This window comes from Halichoerus grypus, chromosome 1 (genome assembly GCF_964656455.1).
Source record: "Halichoerus grypus chromosome 1, mHalGry1.hap1.1, whole genome shotgun sequence".
Lineage (NCBI taxonomy): Eukaryota > Metazoa > Chordata > Mammalia > Carnivora > Phocidae > Halichoerus > Halichoerus grypus.
The window spans coordinates 26,027,938-26,050,124 of NC_135712.1; the positions used below are offsets into that span (position 1 = coordinate 26,027,938).

Sequence of the window (22,187 nt, forward strand, 5' to 3'; positions counted from 1 at the left end):
AAGTATATTGCCTAGGGCACCTGGCTGGTGCAGTAGGTTAAGTATCCAACTCTTGGGTTCAGCTCAGGTCGGGATCTCAGGGTCATGAGATGGATCCCCACATCAGGCTCCACACTCAGCTTGGAGTCTGCTTGGGCTCTCTCCCCATCTCCCTCTGACCCTCCCACCCATGCTCATACACTCTCTCTCTGTCTCAAAATAAATAAATCTTAAAAAAAAAAAAGTATATTGCCTGAGACCCTGAGTGCCATCTCTCCGTCGATTCTTATCAAACTAGAGTCTGATAGATAATTACAGATATGCAGATATGGATTCCATAAAACACACAGGATATTAAAATATTTTAAAAAGTATATTTTAATAATGGCATATACAGGAACTTAAAAATGTCCATATTGTATCAGAACCACAATCCATCCAGCCCAGTTTTCTATTGCCAAAACAAGTCTCCTAAGTGTTTTTTTTTTTTTAAATTGGAGCTTCTCTTGATAGCCACGTATAGCTCTATCATTTAACAGAATAATTAAGTAATTTTAAATTTGAGATGTCTTTGTCACGTAACTCAGTTTTTTTTCTTTTGTAACAAGGGACCCTAGGTCTTTCATGCATTCCTCAATTTTTTTTTTCCTTTACTAATTTTTGTCTTGTTCCTTTTTGATGTTAAGTTCCTCTCACAATCCCACTATGCTAGGCATCGTGAGGCACAATGGTGAATAAGATGTGGGTCCTGTGCTCAAGAAACTCAAAATCTAGCAGAAGAAACTGATATGCAATCATCGATAAGTTAAAAATTAAAACAACTGCATTATAACGGTATGAAAATGTGTGAGAGAAGCCCAAAGGAAATAGCAATTTGCATTGGAGGAGACAGTGACAGAGGTGGCATCTGAAAACTGAATAATCTATCAACAGAAATTAAAATCATATGTAATAATAATAATAATGAGATGAAGTAGAAGGAAGGGCAAACTGGGAAAGGAGGAAGAGGAAAGAGGAGGACGAGGAGGAGGAAGAAAGGAAGCAAACAAAAAGCACATTCAGCTTAAGTAGAAAGAAGTGGCTAGACTACATAATGTGTCAAGAGGTGAGATAGAGGGGAGACCAGATGGATTCCAGCACATGATGAATGTCAAATTTGAAACCAGTGAGCTTGAAATGTTTCAGCACACCAGTGAAAAACTGAAGGTTTATGAAGTAGAGAGTGACAGGATCCCACATTCTGTTTTAGGAAGAAAATTCTTATGACTGGAGATTGCTTGTATATGTTTTGAGGAGGAAGGGGTGCTAAGAATTATTGCTGCTCAGTTAGGACAATGACAATGTAAGTTGGGAAGTTAATGATTTTTGAGATGTCAAGTGGATAAACTTTCCAGGCGAAATTGAAATGTAAATTTAATTACTCTATCAATATACTTTTCTGAAATATGAGTCTAAATGAAGCAGAAATTTTCAAAGATTGTTTACTGATTGTTTCCAGATGTTCTTGGCTTCTATTTCATTTGTCCACATGAACGAAGGAAAGTACTAAACAGGACAAGGAGAAAGCAGCAGTTGCTGACCTAATACATCTGTGGCAACATGACACATATTTCAAAAAAATGACAATTAGCAGGTATCTGGTCAAATTGATCAATATAAAACAAGCAAGCCAGAAATAGATCAAGCAAACCAAAACTTACCTAAGCTACCCAGACTGACAGTCAATATTGGCTATGTTAGGCCACAAAGTGAAGTGAAATTTTGGCAATGTTTATAGACATTTACTGATAGTTAAACCAGGAATTCTTTGGAAAATAATCCTCAACCTGTTGGAAACAAAGAATTCAAAACAAACCTTTTTAAAACAAACAATGAAACAGACTGGAACCAATTCTTACATAAAAGACAGCACTACCCACAAATAAGTGTACCTACTCACTATGAAAAAAAAAAAATCATTCCCTTTTATAGTAAAGTTACCAGGTCACTTCCACTGAACTCTGCTAAAGTAAATTGTTGGATAATTTATTTTTTAAACTGCAATGAATTCTTTTTGGTTCAGGCATTTCCATGCGTACGTTTTAAGTATGTACGTGCTTGTATCTGAGTATTATATGTATTCATTCTACAGATAGTCTTTCTGCACTTTTAATTTCCTTTTATTCTGCTTAGATAAGTTTTATGTCTTTTTGCAGGTCATTCACATGTAAAATATGAAGCACATGTATCTATCATTCTCTAAATGAGATGGATTTGATTTACACAAAAGACAATTTTTATTTATTTCGACTTCAAAAGTAGCTTTTCTCTCTTGAAGGAATTTCAAAACATGAATGTTATGTTAATTTGCGTAATCTCTGATTTAACAAGTCTCTTGATTAAATACTTTGACAGTCAAAGGCGAATGACAGGGTGTGATTATGCACTCTGAATACGTTTTCCCATAACTACGTATGTTTGTGATTTTTTGGCAAGTTGTTTCTATTGATGTAAGAATAAAAGCCATTAACAGATTAAATATAAAGTGATTTCATTTTAACCAAATCCTCTTTATTTTTCTCATGCTTTTCTCTGAGCATTAATGGAAAAGGTCATCCATGGGTGACATGATAGTAGGGACATAAGAGAGACAGAGCAGCATGGTGCCGTGTCTTAAGTTGTATAATAGGGAGAAGCTTTAAAAAGATGCTGAAGCCAAAGACAGATAAAAAAAAAAAAAAAAAGAAAAAGAAAAAGAAAAAGGGAGAAAGAGATCTTTCTCTGGTTAGAAAGATGATGACTATCATGGTGCCATCTTCTGGAATTTTCCCAATCTGACATTTTCCACATAAATACCTATAAACCCTGTTTGACAAATAGATCAGCAAATTAGAAGGACTTTTAACTAACTCAATTTTGGGATACAATCTCTATAGTAACAAGCCACAGATGCCTAAAATGGAATCCCCAGCACATCCAATTTGATTAAAAGAATGAATTAAGGGAACCTTTTTGGGGAGATGAATTAGTTGACTACCTTTTCTTTTTTTTTTTTTTTTGAAGATTTTATTTATTTATTTGACAGAGAGAGACACAGCGAGAGACGGAACACAAGCAGGGGGAGTGGCAGAGGGAGAAGCAGGCTTCCCGCCGAGCAGGGAGCCCGATGCGGGGCTCGATCCCAGGACCCTGGGATCATGACCTGAGCCAAAGGCAGACGCTTAATGCTGAGCCACTCAGGCGCCCCAGTTGACTACCTTTCCATGAAGGAAATGTTACATTAAAAATTCTCACCAGATTTATTAGCTATTCACTATATTTGTGATAATGTAATGTATTTTTCTCACAGCTTTTTGTATTTCAGGGAAAAAATACTACTTTATCAGCTGGGCTTCTCTCCAGTTTTTCTGAAAGTTTCCTTCTAACAGTCACATCTGGCAGTAAAATAGCTCCCCATGCCCAGGTATTGACATTATGCATAATTACTCACAGATGGCCAGTGAGCCACCCCATCCCAGACAGCACAGACACGTCCTCAGGGTCAGTTTGCCCATCTGCATCAGACCTCTGGAAGAAACTCTAGAGAATCCGTGTTTCAGAGTCACTGCCCAAATCTACCTTCAGCTCATGAGAAAATTGCTTTCAGACCAAATATGTGAATAAATTAAAACCTGACTTCTCATCCAGCACAATGAAATAGAACTGATTATATTCTCAATTCTTCACCTTGGAGAACACAAGTTCAATTTGTGAGAAAAAAAAAAAAAAAAGTTATTTAGCTATTTATGTGCTCCAAAGTGCAAAACAAGTTTAGGTTACACCTTTAAAAGAGGATAAATATTCTTGAGTCCACATTTTTTTTAGAATCAAATAGAGAAAAATGCAAGTTATTTATGCTTTCCCATGCCCCTGAAAATAGGTCCCTGGACATGCACCCATTGACCTCAGGGGTAATCTGGTCCCACATTTGAAAGACGCTGAAAATTTACTGGTGTGTTTTTTTCTACCCAGGACCAAGAAAATTCCTAGAAACGTGAGTTCATGGAATTGAATTTGTCTTGTTTCCAATTCTTTCTAACATCTCAAGCTCTTTTGATGTGGTCACATTAAAGACTGAAAAAGAAACAATGAAAACCTTAAGGGAGCCAAACACTGGTCCCTTTCTTCCTCTCCAAATATGTCCATTCACTGTTGTCCATTCTTTTTATGAGATCTCATATATTGAGCATTTATCATCCAAAGCTTGTTCGTATTTGCTGCATTACCATCTGTTAATCTTTCTTTAACAAAAACTGTGTTAGCAATATAATCCCACCTCTAAGACATGTTATAAAGGTTTTAAGAGATGTGTTAGTAGCCTGCTCACTGGAAATGGCTCCTAAGGATTAAAAAAAAAAAATCACAGTTTAGGAACTGTGATGAGTCAGAACATCAGGCTTCTCTCTGCTCAGAAGCAAGCATAAGGATCACCTGGGGACAGGTAAGTTAAATGATAGCCTTTCCCTAGTCGCTGCTTCATTTACTGATCTTGTTTGAATACTTGCCCACAACATTTTCCCTGAACATCTCTGAAAGGATTTTAAATAAGGATGCTTTTCTATGAGCCATCTGGCGGCTTCCTGGAAAGCAACAGTACAAGATGTCCCTACTCACAGTGATTGATTAGATTCCCAGGAGAACCTTTCAAAGCTGGTCATTTACAACAAGATGCTCACTGTGGGGCAAACTTGCTTTTAGGTAGCTCTAGCTGAACTGATACAATACAGGCAATCGGCACTTCAAAGATAATGAGTTCAATTCTCAGACATAAAGAAGTGGTAGAAGTGGTAAAAGAACACTGAAGTCTTATGCAAAGGGAAAGAGGCAAAAGAATTTCCCCCAAAGAAGGTGAGCATTCAGAGGCAGTAGACTGTTCACTCAACAAGCATTTATGGAGCACCTATATGTAGCACCCATCAGTGGGCTCCAGGAATACAGAACGACAAAGGCATAATCTTTGCACCCCAGAAGCTCATGGTCTTATTAAGGAGAGAGCCATAATAGCAAATATATTACAGTTTAGCTTAAAAGTTACTGAAATAATACAGGAAGTAGACATAAAAGAAAGACAAAGGTCTGAACTAATCCCAGCGAGAAGTAAACCCAACAGAAAAGAGTATAAACATAAAAGATATAAATAATTATTTTTTTGAAACTAAATTGAATGTGGGAGGTGTGGAGAGAAAAACATTCGTGTGTGGGAGACTGAGTGGGGTATGCAGGAGGAATACTGAAATAGAGAAGCCCAGAGGAGGGACAGGTTAAGGAGTCATCAGTGTGTCAGTTGGGTTGAAGTCATGGAAAGTGGGAAGAGCCCATAATCCCATAAGAAAAGGGAAAGACAAAGGGCAGACTCTGAACAACACCAAGTTTTAGGAGATAACAGAATAAGAGAATCTGGTGAAGGAGACAGAAGTAACAGTTGGTGAGAAAGGGGACAAAAATATAGTGGCTTCTAAGATGCCAAGAAAAAAAAAGTTTCAAAACAGGGAGCAGTCAATTGTATCAAATATCTCAGAAAAGTTAAGATGGGGACTGGAAAATATTCCTGGGATTTGAAAACTGAATTTGGCCAAAGCAGTCAACCAAGCCTTGAAAGCAGTGTTGCACGCTGGCCATATTGGTGTTTGAGGAGCCATTTAATCTGTCATCCAACAAAACCTTAACTTGAAGAACTTGACAAATCACATTGGCTGAGGAACTGGAGTATCTATTCAATGATTAGTCTCAGCTTTTACACAGAAAAATTCATGCCAGCTATAAGAGACAGAGTTTTGTCAACTTGCCCAAAATATTCTGAATCTAATAAGCTTAGATCTACCAGTAGTGTGGCTGTGCACAGTCTTGAGATAACCCTGTTGGCAGGCATTAACCCTTTGTTTGCTGTATCATGGAGAAGTCTAGGGGTTCCCTGAGGGGAAGGGCTGGGGCCCAGAGCTGGAGGGGATGTAGGAGCTTTTTACCGACAGCGTAGAAGTACACTGATATTTTACCAACACGGTCATATCAATATGTACTGACTGGTTATGAGCCCTAAGATAACTAATAAGCAAGACTGATCACACAGGTAATTTAAACTTGAAGTCGTTAGCTTTTTAATCTCAGAATGGTAAGTGGTAGCACACTTTTTCCATTTATTTGTGTGTAGATATATACATACAGAGTATCTTTTGCATTGTTTCAGAATCTGACATTGTTTCAACTATGGAAGAACTAAAACAGGTGGAAAGCCACAACCTTGTGACCCTAAACTCCATTCAGGGAAATAAATTGTGTATAAAAACAACTGGTAATAAATTGTGTATATCTAAAACAACTGGTAATAATTGCTAACATCTAAGAAATAGTATGGCACTGAGAAAAGAAAAAGAAAATTTTATATAAATGCTGGTAGAACCAAGCTCAAAGGAATAATCAGGATGGCATAATGTTATTTAAAAAAGGCTTTTAGAGGTGAGGCTAGTACTGAAAATAGGGTATTAATGGAAATACTTTGTCAATATCAATTAAAACTCTTTATTTGTCCTCTGTGCTCCCATTTTGTCACTAAGTAAATAAGAGTGAAATTCTACAGTCTGTTGGTTGAGTAAAGCAAGCCCTTGACTCAACAAACCAGAATCCCATGCCTTTCTCTGTGGATATACTTAGTGGTGGGACTCCAGAAAAGCAATCTTCCTTTTTTTTTTTTTTTAAATCTTGACTGCCCTTATATATGAAAGGACTCTGGATTACCTGCTTTCTAATGTCTCCTCCACGTCCAGGAGTCTAATCTTCTAATTCTAAGACTCTAAGACTTCTCTGCTGAGGAAACAAGCCAGCATTAGCACGAAGAATTTGTATGCTTGAGCCACAAAAGAGTAAAGTAAGGTGAAGAATTACCTGCGTTTGACAGTAGCGTTTTAAAGAGTCCATAGTGCACACTACACCCTGCTACTTCAACCAACACAGAACGGACTTCTCTGTCAACAGTTCGCCCCATAACCCCCAGCTCCCCATCATCATCTCCTCACTGTTCACCAATTGTGACATGAGTATTGATACCATGGCAGTTTCTGATGATACCTTATAGCACAACCACTACTATTTTTTAAAGGACAGTAATTCCATTTTAATTTCCTGAATTCTAAATATTTTACTGAAAATATTTGTTATAATACTGAATTACTGTCTTTTAATGTAAACCACCATTTTAAAACAACATCCAAGCTGTCCCAAGTATGGAAATGTAAGAAAATAATTTCCTGTCTCTCTTTCTTGATAAGACCTACTTTCTCTAAATTACAAATACAAATGCCAGTTGACTCAGAGCGTGGTCTGTTAACTTTTGGAAAGTAAAAGAGGAAAATGAGCTAATTCCTATGAGTGAGTTAAACTTGTATTCTTTACAATAATAGATTTTTTTTCTTCTAATAAGTGCTGTAATTGATCATTTTTTGTACATTTTCCTTATTTATTTACCTCATATTTATTTGATAAACGAGAATTTCCTCAGGTTAATACTCATAATCAAAATCCATTATTTTATTCAAAAATAAAGACTATAGAATTCTTTGAAAACCTTTTCTGAATTCCAAATGCTCACTAATTTGGAAAAGGGATCTCTTTAAACTGTGTCCCCACATTACCAAACATCCATAGAGACATTAAAAGATGCTGAGGAAATGATAAGACCAAAAACTTAGCAAACTGGCTAAAGTTGACTGGGATGTCCCAAAAACACACACATTTTTCCACTTGAGCCAAGGATTCACTGTTGTTCTATTTTAATTGCATAATCTGGCCTTGGTTACTTCTCAGGGTATAATTAGTAAGATTCAGAAGGCTTGGGATACCTGATACCCAGGACTAAAAACTGAGGACAGAAATATTTTTTAGCAATAGTTCTTATTTTAAGAGCTAATTTTAGTACACTATGTACCTTCCCCTTTCTTTCTTTTTTTTTTTTTTTTTAATCTTCCTATTTCTTTATCTCCTTTCAGTGAGGGTGATTACATCCTTTATGTAGAAGTGAGTGTTTCTGCTTTATGGGCAAGAAAGAAAAGACAAGTTGAAGACACTCAACGAGAGGAAAATCATTCATGAAACAGAGTAGTATCATCTAGAGAAGACAAGGAAATCAAGCTAAAAGCCTCAATCTTGCAAAAAAAACAGAAGAAACACACTGAATCACTCAGGGCCAAGAAGGGGCCTTCAGGTTTAGCACTGAAAGACCCATGTGAAATTCCCCCACATTCAGGGGAGATAGTCCAAGATGGCAGAGGAATAGGAGACCTTAGTTTCGTCTGGTCCCAGGAATTCAACTAGAGAGCTATCAAATCATTCTGAACACCTGTGAACTCAACCAGAGATCTAAGGAAAGAATAGCTGCAAATCTACAAATAGAAAAGTGACCACTTTCTGCAAGGTAGGAGGTGTGGAGAAGTGAATCCAAGGTGATATATGGGAAGATAAGCCACAGTGGGAGGGAGGCTCCATAAACCAGCTACCAGAAAGTGATATAGCAGCAGAACACAAAATCAGAACTTTTGGAAGTCTGCTCTGGTGAGGGACATCCTTGCCTGAAAGGTGCTCAGGTAGTGAAGCAGGGTGGAATCCTAGGTGGGACAGTGTGGTCTCAGGATCCTCGGGGTCACAGGAAGACCCAGGAGTGCCTGAGGGCAGCAGAGCTCCCAGGTATCCGAGCAGGGAAGCCGGCTACGAACAGTGAGCCCAGGAGCCGGCTCTCAGCTCAGGGTTGCCATAAACTGCGAACCACAGCATGGTGGGGCAACCGCTCTCCAAGGAGGGGCCAGCAATCAGCAGAGTGGGAGAGACCCCTACCTCCCCCGGGAGGAGCTATGCAGGTGCGCGGAGCAGGAGTTTGCAGTGTTTGGAGACCGGAAACAGGGTCGCATGCCTGAGACAGAAATGCTCAGTCACAGACTGGGTGAGCAGAGAGAGTGGATGGAGACCAAGGAGACAGGAGTGATTGACTGCTTTTCCCTGAGGGCTCACTGAGGAGTGGGGCAACAAGCTTTCGGCTCCAGGGCTAAAGATTGGGAAGCCCGCCATTTTCATTCTCATCCTCTAAAGCTGTGAGGAAAGCCTTCAGGGAACAAAAGCCACACAGAGCAATTCAGAGCAGATGACTTAGCCTGTCCCCCTGGCAAGGGCAGGGCAAATATACTTGAGAATCAGCAAAACAGGCCCCTCCCCTAGAAGGTCAGCAAGAACATCCAGCTAAGACCAAGTTTACCAATCATAGAGAACTGCAAAACTCCAGCACTAGGGGAACATAGTATATAGAAATCATGGGGTTTTTTTGTTTTGTTTTGTTTTAAGATTTTATTATATAGAAGACAAAATTATGGAGAATAAAGAAACTGAGGAAAAGAGAGATAAACAACTACTAGATCATGAGGGGAGGATTCGAGAGATCAGTGATACCATGAAGTGAAACAATATTAGAATAAGGCTGGCAGCAGACCTATCCACAGAGGCCTGGCAGGCCAGAAAGGACTGGCATGATATATTCAGAGTGCTAAATGAGAAAAATATGCAGCCAAGAATACTTTATCCAGCAAGACTGTCATTCAGAATAGGACAGATACAGAGCTTCCAGGACAAACAGAAACTAAAAGAATCTGTGATCACTAAACCAGGCCTGTAAGAAATATTAAAAGACCTCCTTTAAGCAAAGAGAGAGCCCAAAAGTAACACAGGCCAGAAAGGAACAGAGACAATATACAGAAACAGTGACTTTACAGGTAATACAAAAGCACTAAATTCATATCTTTCAATAGTTAATCTGAATGAAAATGGGCTAAAGGCTCCAATCAAAGGACACAGGGTATCAGATTGGATTAAAAAGCAAGACCCTCAATATGCTGTCTGCAAGAGACTCATTTTAGACCCAAAGACACTTCCAGATTGAAAGTGAGGGGGTGGACAACAATTTTCCATGCTAATGGACATGAAAAGAAAGCTGGGGTAGCAATCCTCATATCAGACAAATTAGATTTTAAACCAAAGACTGTAATAAGAGATGAGGAGGGACACTATATCATACTTAAAGGGTCTATCCAACAAGAAGATCTAACAATTGTAAATATTTATGCTCCTAACTTGGGAGCAGCCAATCATATACACCAATTAACAACAAAACTAAAGAAACACGTTGATAATAACACAGTAATAGTAGGGGACTTTAACACCCCCCTCACTGCAATGGACAGATCATCTAAGCAGAAGATCAACAAGGAAACAAGGGCATTGAATGACACACTGGACCAGATGGACTTCACAGATACAGTCAGACCATTCCATCCTAAAGTAACAGAATACACATTTTTTCTCCCATGCTCATGGAACATTCTCCAGAAGAAATCACATCCTGGGTCACAAATCAGGTCTCAACTGGTACCAAAAGATTGGGATCATTCCCTGTCTATTTTTAGACCACAATGCTTTAAAACTGGAGCTCAATCACAAGAGGAAATTTGGAAGGAACTCAAATACATGGAGGCTAAAGAGCATCCTACTAAAGAATGAATGGGTCAACCAGGAAATTAAAGAAGAATTTTAAAAATTCGTGGAAATAAATGAAAATGAACACACAACTGTTCAAAACCTTTGGGATGCAGCAAAGGTGGTCCTAAGAGGGAAGTACATTGCAATACAGGCCTTTCTCAAGAAACAAGAAAGGTCTCAAATATACACCTAAATAGAAACCAAAAGAACAGTAGAATAGATCAATGAAACTAGGAGCTGGTTCTTTAAAAGAATTAATAAGATTGATAAACCCCTAGCCAGACTTGTCAAAAAGAATGCACAGAAGTCAATTGCCTTTCTATACACTAACAATGAGACAGAAGAAAGAGAAATTAAGGAACTGATCCCATTTATAATTGCACTAAAAACCATAGGATACCTAGGAATAAGCCTAACCAAAGAAGCAAAGGATCTGTACTCAGAAAATTATAGAACATTCATGAAAGAAATTGAGGAAGACACAATGAAATGGAAAAACATTTCATGCTCATGGATTGGAAGAACAAATATTGTGAAAATGTCTATGCTACCTAGAACAATCTATACAGTCAATGCAGTCCCTATCAAAATACCTTCAACTTTTATCAAAGAGCTGGAACAAATAATCCTTAAATTTGTACAGAACCAGAAAAGACCCTGAATAGCCAAAGCAATGTTGACAAAGAAAACCAAGCTGGTGGCATCACAATTCCGGACTTCAAGCTCTATTACAAAGCTGTAATCATCAGTACAGTATGGTTCTGGTACAAAAACAGACATATAGATCAATGGAACAGAACAGAGAACCCAGAAATTGACCCTCAACTCTATGGTTAACTAATCTTCGACAAAGCAGGAAAGACTATCCAATGGAAAAAAGACAGTCTCTTCAACAAATGGTGGGAAAACTGGACAGCCACATGCAGAAGAATGAAACTGGACCATTTTCTTACACCATACACAAGAATAGACTCAAAATGGATGAATGACCTAAATGTGAGACAGGAAGCCATCAAAATCTCAGAGGAGAACACAGGCAACAACCTCTGTAACCTTGGCCACAGCAACTTCTTGTTAGACACGACTCCAAAGGCAAGGGAAGCCAGGACAAAAATGAACTATTGGGACTTCATCAAGATACAAAGCTTTTGCACAGCAAAGGAAACAGTCAACAAAACCAAAACATTACTGACAGAATGGGAGAAGATATTTGCAAATGACATATCAGATAAAGGGCTGGTATCCAACATCTATAGAGAACTTATCAAACTCAACACCTAAAGGACGAATAATCCAATGAAGAAATGGGCAGAAGACATGAAGGGACATTTCTCCAAAGACATACAAATGGCCAACAGACACATGAAAAAATGCTCAACATTACTCGGCATCAGGGAAATACAAATCAAAACCACAATGAGATAGCACCTCACACCAGTCAGAATGGCTAAAATTAACAAGTCAAGAAATGACATATATATACATACACACACACACACAATGGGATACTACTCAACCATCAAAAAAAAATGAAATCTTGTCAATTGCCACAACGTGGATGAAAAGCAAAATAAGTCAATTAGAGAAAGTCAATTATCATATGATCTTACTCATATGTGGAATTTAAGAAACAAAACAGAGGATCATAGGGGAAGAGTTTAGGAAAAAAACAAGATGAAATCGGAGAGGGAGACAAACCATAAGAGACTCTTAATCATAGGAAACAAAATGAGGGTTGCTGGAGGGGTGGGGGGTGGGGAGATGGGGTAACCCGGTCATAGGCATTAAGGAGGGCACGTGATGTAATGAGCATTAGGTATTATATAAGACTCATGAATCACTGACTTCTACCTCTGAAACAAATAATATATGTTAATTAATTGAATTTAAATTTTTTTAAAAAGTATCTCTCAAATTAAAAAAAAAAAGAGAAGTTTCCCCACATTCATAGAGTGGACTGAATTTTCCAACTTATATTCAAAGGCTCAGTACTAAACATCCTGCCTTTGATATACTGTTCTCTCCTTGTACTCATTTCCAGTAAATTTAGGCAAAACCAAAAGCATCTTAAACCCTTACTTTCTAACTTTCATGGAGAAAAATCTTAATTCTGGTTTTACAATCTTTCCTATTTGAATCCCTCTGTTTCCTAACACAGAATGCTTATTCCTACCAATGGTATGACAGGAACAGATGAGCATCTGAATTTCTTTTGCAAACTGACTGTGTACATAAATACTGAACAAATGCTTTTGAAGATAAGGTTATTGGAAAAGGAAAGTTTAAAAAGTAGTAGAATACTAGGATGTATTAACAGTAGTGTGCCTTGCCAGAAGTCAGGAAGCAACTTCTCCCTTCTTGGCAGTGGTCTGACCCTAGTAGAATGCTGTGTCCAGTCTTTGCAATTTAAAATAAATGTGAAGAAATTTTAGAGGGGCTAGAAGAGAGCAAAAGGAGCAAAATATAATGAGAAAAAAATGCAGAACTGTTATTTGGAGAAAAGATTAAAGACACCACAACTGTTTAATCTGGAAAAGCAAAGCCTTTGGGGAGACTCAATGAGAAGTGTCATAGTGAATAAAAAATCAACCAAATTATTCTTCATCTTGACCAAGGAAACAATGAGAGAAAATGTGCTAAAATTAGAATGAGGGCAACATTGGTTAAGCATAAAGAAGAAACTCTTGGGGGCGCCCGGGTGGCTCAGATGGTTAAGCGTCTGCCTTCGGCTCGGGTCATGATCCCGGGGTCCTGGGATCGAGTCCTGCATCGGGCTCCCTGCTCCTTGGGAGCCTGCTTCTCCCTCTGCCTCTCTCTCTCTCTCTGTCTCTCATGAATAAATAAATAAAATCTTTAAAAAAAAAAAAAAAAAAGAAAGAAACTCTTGGCCTTGACACTGAAACTTTGGAGTACACTGCCAAAAAAGAGTTGTGAAATTTCTTGGAAACATCAATAACAACCTGTACTAATTGATGAAGGCATTTCTCTGCTTCGAGAAAAAAAAAAAATTAAATCAGATAACTTCAAGAAGTCCCAGTTCTAGGGCATATGTATAAGAATTTAGCTACCTAAAAAGTAAAGTCAGATAAAAATTCCCTAGCCCAAAGCATTTTTTTCATAAATAATATTTAGGTCTCTGATACCAAGTTTATTTGATTAGATTTAAGCAGCCTGAAGTTTGCACTAAATTTTTTAAATTATTTTTATAATGTATTTTTGTCTCTGTTTCTTGCACCTGGTCTCTTTTCAGTAACTAGGACCCTTTAGGGCCCTGTGGTTATTGAAAAGAAGATAAGGACATTCTGGTTTATATAAAGAATATGAGACATCCAAGTTGACTTTCTGCTCAAGGCTTCTATTAAAAAGGTAACCAATAAAACCATCTCCCATTTCTATAATTCATGGTTCTTTCTCAGATGAATTTCCTTCACCTCATTAATAACAGCCTACCCTCTGTGTTTTTCTAAGGCCTGAGTGAGCAAAATATGGAGGAGAATAAGAGAAGATAAGACGGAAGCAAGAACAAGATCAGGAAGTATGAAAGAAGAAGCAGCAGCTTCAACTTTATCTTGATGGGGTGGGGGAGACATTAAAAGATTTTAAGTAGAAAAGTTACATAAGCCAATATTTATTTTATTGAAATCATTCTGAAAGTGTGGAAAGTGGAGTAGAATGAGACTAGATGTGAGCTACGATAATGGCTTAAATATGGCACTCAAGATGGAGCATATCAAGGGATTCCAGAAATATTTAAGGGGCATAGTGATTGACTAGACGAAAGAATTGGTGAATGAGAGCAAAATCAAGGCCACTTCTCAGTTTTCTGATATAAAGAAACTGGGCAGACAGTGATGCTTCTTTTCCCACTCTGCTACTCAAGTCCACACAAGTTCTAAGGGTATGTATGAGATTCCTGGAAGTTATATGAACTCCTCAAATTCTTTTTTCTTCTGGATCATAGGTATTCAGTTGCACAAATAGTTGGATTGCCTTTAACACATTTCTGCAGCTCTCTTCTGAGGTATCCTTGTTTAATCCTCAAAACAGCCCCATAAATTATTTCACAAATGAAGTATCAGAGACACCAACCATAGAGTTAATAAGTGAACACACAAGCCTAGAATCCAAATGCCCTGACTTGCTTCACAGCACTTTGGGTTTCTGTAAAATCCTGTTCCCAAAACTCAAGTGATTTTTTTTCCTCCCTAAAATACACCATTTTCAAGCACAAATCAAAACTCCAACTATTCCAAATCTTATGTGAATAGTAAATCCACTCATTATATGATTTTCAGGTTTAGTTGGCAACTCTAAGCTAAGCTGCTCTGGTGGTTTCTGCATTAGCACTCCCCTGGCGACTGTCTGAAGAGTCATCATGCAGAGTTTTAATTGAATCTGCCTAACACTCTCCTGGAGATTAAAGGTAAGTGTTTCTAAGAGGAAAGGAAAGTAATAGAACAGAGGAGCTTTAAGCTCAGGTTGTAAGATTTGAAGAGAAAGAAGTAGAACAATCATGTAGCACTTACATTTATGGCAATAATGGCACAAACCCTAGCAAAGAAATACTTCATTCGGGGTTTGTTCTCAGGGAAACTTTCTCAGAGATGGACAACAAGAGATCAAGAGTAGCCATTTACCATTCACCGAATGCCATCTACAATCATGAAATGAATCTCCAGAAATATTATTATTTAATCTCATGACTTCAGGCAGGTGAGATTGTTTAAGGGAAAGAAAAGAAATCATAATTATTTTTAAACTCTGATTCTATTGATCAAGGTGGTAGGATGAAAATTTCTTTTTTTTTTTTTTTAAAGATTTTATTTATTTATTTGAGAGAGAATGAGAGAGAGCAAGCACATGAGCGGGGGGAAGGTCAGAGGGAGAAGCAGACTTCCTGCCGAGCAGGGAGCCCGATGCGGGACTCGATCCAGGGACTTCAGGATCATGACCTGAGCCGAAGGCAGTCGCTTAACCAACTGAGCCACCCAGGCGCCCGGATGAAAATTTCTTATAAGAGAACCATTCTTTTGTTTACAACACTGTAGTGACATGTTTATTTATGAAAGACAATGTCAAATGGGCATAGAGAAGATGGGAAGAGTTTAAATGAAGAAAAAAGCAAATCTTCAGCAGAAAAAATTAACAAGAAGGTTTTCTATTTTCCCTTGGCAGACAAGGAGGACTGGGATTTTCTTATGTCTTTGCATATTTTTTTCTATTCCATTTACTTTCTTTCCCTTTTGAGGTCCACCAACTATATGTATAATAAATTAAAATTAACATTATATAATGTAAACTATAATATAAACAATTATTATTAATTAACATATTATATCCTTTGTATTCCTTAGTAGAATATTTCCTATAATCATTTTTATGTCCTCGTTCTATCCCATCTCTGAGATTGTATGTTTACCATGAAAATTTCAGCCATGTGTACTTTCCTTCTTAGTTGCTTTTAAATGTGGCTTTCATCCCTACAATGTACTTTCATGTTTGGGGATATTATACATACAGTAAAATGCACCAATGTTCCATGTACAGTTAGATGAATTTCATGGATTATACTCAGCCATTTAGACATAACTATCATCTAATTGAAGATATAGAACAACTCTACCTGCCCCCGTGAATCCTTTGTACCACATGTTGGGATGCGGAGAGATGGTTCTCCTACAAGTCTTAGAGTCCCTTTTGTCTAGCTGAGAGGGTTCACCGGGTCTTAAATATTTCTGAGATTTTAACAAAACATCCAACATTCACATCTCTGATTTCTACCCTGAGGCCACTCTTAGTATGAGAAGCTTTACCAATCTGGACAAACTGGAGATTGATTTTATTTTCCATTCAGGCAAGTTCTGGGCCTTATTTCCTCTAAATTCTGCTTGCAAAATGGATAATCCCCACTTTATTTCCTCTCTGTCTTCCCACACTTAATTATGTCTAGCTAAGAGAAGCCAATTGATACATTCAAAATCTTGCCTGGCAATCCTTTCAGCTGGAATCATAAACTTATTAGGCATATCCCCCATTTTCCAATTTATTTCAATAAAAAATTTTTCCAATATTTTAACTTCCAACAATAAATTCACTTTTTTCACATCTTTGCCATTTTTTCAGTCACTGATTGCTGACCAGTAGCAAAACCAACACTACATATTTTAGGCCTTGTTACAGCAATACCCCACTTCTAGTATCAATTTCTATATCAGTTATCTCTGTTACATATTAAACAATTCTACTATTTAGTGCCTGAAAACCAAAACTATTCTATTTGTGTGTTATACTGTAAACCAGCAATTTGGGCTGAGCTCAGCTCAGTGGTTTTTCTGCTGGTCTTCCCTGATACCATTTATGTGCCTGGACTGCCCGGAGCTGGGCATCTCAGATGATCTTACTCACATGATTCACATGTTTGGTGGTTGGTGCCGGCCACCTGCTGCATCTCTGCCTCCATCTCAACCTCATGGAGGCCAAACCAGTCATCAGAAGTCTCACAACCTCACTTTTGCCATACTCCATTAACTAAGGAAAGCAAGTCATCAGACTAACCCAGATTCAAGAGGTAGAAAATAACTCCATCTTTTGATGGGAGGAAGAACAATGTCATATTGCAAAAAGGATATTCATAAAGTGACAGAAGGAATTATTGCAGCCAACCTTTGCAAACAATCTGCTACTTCCCACAAATGTTCATATGTTGTATTTACGTTATCATTCAGTTCAAAAGTATTTTCAAATTTCCTTTTTGACCTCTTTTTTGACTATGCTATCATTAGAATAAATGTTGCTTAATTTACAAATATTTGGGTATTTTCTGGTTATCTCATTTTATGGATTTCCAATTAAATTTCTCTTTGATAAAGAACGTATATGCTATAATTCTAATTCTTTGAAATTTACAGAGCATTATTTTATGGCCTTGCAAATGGTCTATATTGGTGAACACTCAAGGTACACATGAAAAGAATACATATTCTATACTTATTGGGTCTAATGTTCTATAAACATCAATTAAGTCAAAGTAGTTATAATTTTTAGTGATACCAAAATCTTTACTTACTGATACTTTGTCTACAAGTTCTGTCAATTATTCAGAGTAAGAATGTATTAGGATTCCCCAGAGAAACAGAATCATATATATATATATGATTATGGAGGCTGAGAAGTCCCATGATCTGCATCTGCAAGCTAGACACCCGGGAAAGCTTGTGGTGCTGTTCCAATCTGAGTCCGAAGGCCTTGAGAGCCAGGGGCGCTGATGGCATAAGTCCCAGTCCAAGTTTAGAAGACCAATGTCTCAGCTCAAGAAGTTAGGCAGAGAGAAAGAGCTGTGACTTTCTCCACCATTTTATTCAGGACCTTGGTGGATTGGATGATACTCACCATATTGAGGAAGGCAATCTGCTTTACCCAGTCCACTGGGTAATGCTCATTTCTTCCAGAAACATCCTCACAAACACAGCCAGAAGGGCTTAATCAGATATCTGAGCACTTCGGAATTTTAATTAGGGTATTGTCTTAATCATTCTTTCACCAGGTCTATTTTCTCCTTGGTCTGGGGATGTGCCTCTGTAGTGTGTGCTAAGAAGTCAATATATCTCAATCCACAGGTTCTCTAGGCTGTTACTTGAAAATATCCCACCCTCACTTTGCTCTTCCTCCCAGCATTCTCCCTTAACTAGGAGCTAGAATTCAGATGTAAGAAACTATTTCTCATCACATTTCCCTCTTTCCTTTGGATCTTTGTTGTATTCTCTGGTTGCCCATCCATCTCTCTGCATCACACCACTTTAATCAAATAATGGTGGCGTTGTCCTTCCTAGACTGTAACATTCACTTTACTGTTTCCTGCTAAAAATCAGAGAAGGTAGGTTGGCACTAAGTACTATCTCTCTCATTTCAGGCCACGTTCCACACTATTTGGCAGGTTTGTGACAAAGTTTGGGGTGTAGGAATTCAGCAACTTCCTTTTCCACCGAAAATGAAGAGGAACCTCACCCCTTCTCCAACCCTTCCCACATATTGGTTTTGTTTCTTTTGTTTCTTTTAATTTTTTATTGTTATGTTAATCACCATACATTACATCATTAGTTTTTGATGTAGTGTTCCATGTTTCTTTGACAGTTTCTGAGCAAATGAAATGGAGACGAAATGTCTTTTATCTACAATTTTTAACTAGAAATTCGTTCTCCAAAGAGACATATAATATTTAACTTACAACTCAAAGCCAAGGATTTGACACAATTAAGTTACACTTCCAGAATATATATGCTTTTACACTTCTCACCCAGACAATTTAATCTGGGAAACTCTTTGAGGCTAATGTACTATCTAGCATTACTCTGCAGCTTTCTAGAAATTGGGTCTCAATGTTAGCTAAATTACAACTGAGAACTGAAATTTCCTTCCTGAAATTATTCACAAGAAGATACAAAGATTAGGTTGTTTTAGAAGCTTCGTGTCTCCAGCATGTCACTGTTGCAATCACTGCTAACGCTGCATTCAGGATTCATAAAACCTGTAGTGTCAGTTTCCAATTAGAAGAGTGCAGCTAAAAGTAATCAACTGTTTTGTAATCAGACATTCAAAGTCCATATCCAAATTTAGAATTTCATAGAGTTATATCTATCCCATTAAGCATTGTTTTTAAAATAACAATAATCTAATTAATCTGAGTGATTCTTTTTAAAGATTTTATTTATTTATTTGACAGAGAGAGACACAGTGAGAGAGGGAACACAAGCAGCTGGAGTGGGAGAGGGAGAAGCAGGCTTCCGGCTGAGCAGGGAGCCCGATGCGGGGCTCGATCCCAGGACCCTGGGATCATGACCTGAGCTGAAGGCAGATGCTTAACTGACTGAGCCACCCAGGTGCCCCTGAGTGATTTTTCTACATACACACCCACTAATACATTCCCAAACTGAGAAATGCTTTTCACAGCATTTACTAAATACACACTAAGCACCTCCCATGTGAGGGGAGGGGGTACCGGGGTGAAAGTAATACAGCTCCAAGTCCATATTTCCAACCTAGCATTAGGTAAATTCCTATGTTATCCCCCCAGTTGAGCAGGCAAAGGAGAACCCTAAGAGTTTCCAGTCTGTAATGAAGCAGCTGTAAATAAATATTTTTTAGGTATAGATAGAGGGTCATTCTTATTGGACAAAAACAGAAGTCTCTAAAACAATCTTAAGAATCCCTTTTCATATTTAGCTTTGGTCAGTAGAGGCCAACATATTAACTCTCAGTGAGTTCACCTCATTTAGAGTAAGGTAGTAATAAAGAAATCATTAAATCTCTATTTCTAAGAAGTCTGTCTATGTGCCTACCACTTTCATTCTACTAGTTACTGCCAGATGGATGGCAGCAAAGAAAACAAAACATATTTCTCAGCAAAAATGCAGTTGGGGGCAGGGAAGATAGGTACCAAGAGTCTATATAATGGTTATATAAACATTGATCTCTAAACTTCTGCTCTTTCTAAACTTGGAAAGGTCAAGCATCTTTGTAACTCAAAAGGAAACTATAGGGACAACATAACCCTTAAGAGCATATTATTCTGCATTAACAGGTTACATCCATTCAAGACTAATTTCCACACCAGGACAAATAAACATACATATTAAAGAGAAAATTCCACAGTTCCCACATCAAGAATTTATGGTCCCAAATGGGCCATTCAATTATTGGCTCAAAGAAGGCTCCTTTGAAAAGTCCCTGAAAATTGATTTTAACTACTGACTTCTCGAGCTCTCCACCTCATATCAAATAATATCAGGTCCTTACACACAAGATGTTGCTACAGCTTCTAAGAGAAAAAGATAACAATTTTTCCCAAGCTCACTTTCTTTTTTTTTTTTTTAATTTATTTTAAATGATTTTATTTATTTATTTGACAGAGAGAGACACAGCGAGAGAGGGAACACAAGCAAGGGGGAGTGGGAGAGGGAGAAGCGGGCTTCCCGCTGAGCAGGGAGCCTGATGCGGGGCTCGATCCCAGGACCCTGGGATCACGACCTGAGCTGAAGGCAGACGCTTAACCGACTGAGCCACCCAGGCGCCCCTCCAAGCTCACTTTCATCTCATTCTGCCACCTGCTCATGATACTCAGGGAGAAGTAAGAATCTGTCCTCCACTTACCTGGTAACTGCCCAAGTTCTCAGATCCTCACAAGCTTCTGCACCAGAGAAGCATCCTGCTTCTGGCTGTTAAAATATGTCATCAATGCTGTGTATGTTTTGTGTCAAGCTAAAGACGCTTGGCAGCACAGTCTTCAGGAGTCAAGACTATTAAAGATACCTGCAAAGTTACTTTTTCCTTTCTAATTCTTCCCTCCTCAAATTCCCAGTTTGAATTGGGCTGTGGACCCTAAGCAGTGGTCAGTCCAGGCTGCAGCTGCTACCTTTCTTCTGGGCCATTTGAACCATGTGTCCTTCACCCTCCACCTCCCTAGGAACGACTTTCATTACCTCAGAGAATCATATCATATATCAAGTCAGGGTGACAGAGAAGTAACTTCATCAAAAGGTGCTCTCAGTGAAGGAAAGAAAAGCTCTTCTTTGTTATTGTCTATCAGATCTATCATGACACATTTCCCATCAGCATCTCTGTTCCTGGTTTTGTTTTCAGCAAATCCTATCCTAATACAATTTGTGTCCATTTCTAGCCTAGATATGAAGGAATTGGGTGGGTACATATCGTAATATTGGACCAACTCTTCCAGTTAGACATACTTCCCTTTGCTTGTATATTTGCCAAATACAAAGAAAAATGTTTCCCCTTTTAGTTGAAATGAGAGAGTCTCAGAACTCTTACTGTATACACACAAACACACACACACAGCAACAGAAATAGTCCAACTTGTGGGGGCCTCAACCAGCCTACAATACACCTCAAATACACGTATTGAGCCTACAATAGGCTCAAATACGCCTATTTCCTACAAACTACGCCATAATCATAAGTTAAGTTTGACGTCCAGATCTCAGAGTGTAGCCAAGAAAATGAGGTTCAGAGGCTAATGCTCTCATGGGGAAGTAACATGGACTTCTATTCTCAGTGATTCCCAAAAAACACAGCATTGTCTTTGTTTAAGCACAACTGGGATCCTAACACCGAATCGCCCTGAATACTGCCTCATGTATCATCCTGAGAGCTTCTCATGTAATCATTCTTCCAGTGGGAAGCTTGGACAGAGAATGGAGAAGTCCATTGCTGGCACGGTGTTAGATAACAAAAGGTAACCTTTTTGCAACTTTAGTTGAGATGGCAGTCGCTATAGGCAAGGAATTAAGATTACTGAAAAAGAAGAAAGCTCTCTCCCTTGTACTCTTACTGTGTGTGTGTGTTTGTGTGTATACTTGTATGTATTTGTCTTAGATCATTCACACTGTTATAACTGAATACCAAAGACTGGGTAGCTTATAAACAACAAAAATTTATTTTAGTTCTGGAAGCTGGGAAGTCCAAGATCAAGGTGCTGACAGATTTAGTTTCTGGTGAGAGCCCACCTCCTATTTCATAGACAGTTGTCTTCTCCCTGTGTCCTTACATAGCAGAAGAGGAGAGGGAGCTCTCTGGGGGTTTCTTTTATAAAGACACTAATTCCATTCATGAGGGCTCCACCCTCATGACCTAATCAGCTCCCAAAGGCCCCATTTTCAAATACCATCACA

General features: G+C 38.2%; 1 long non-coding RNA gene across 1 annotated transcript in view; it reads right to left on the bottom strand.

The window, feature by feature from the left end:
- LOC118555508 (uncharacterized) overlaps nucleotides 1–22,187 on the bottom strand; it is a 104,142-nt gene that overhangs the window by 81,513 nt on the left and 442 nt on the right. The window lies entirely within an intron of this gene.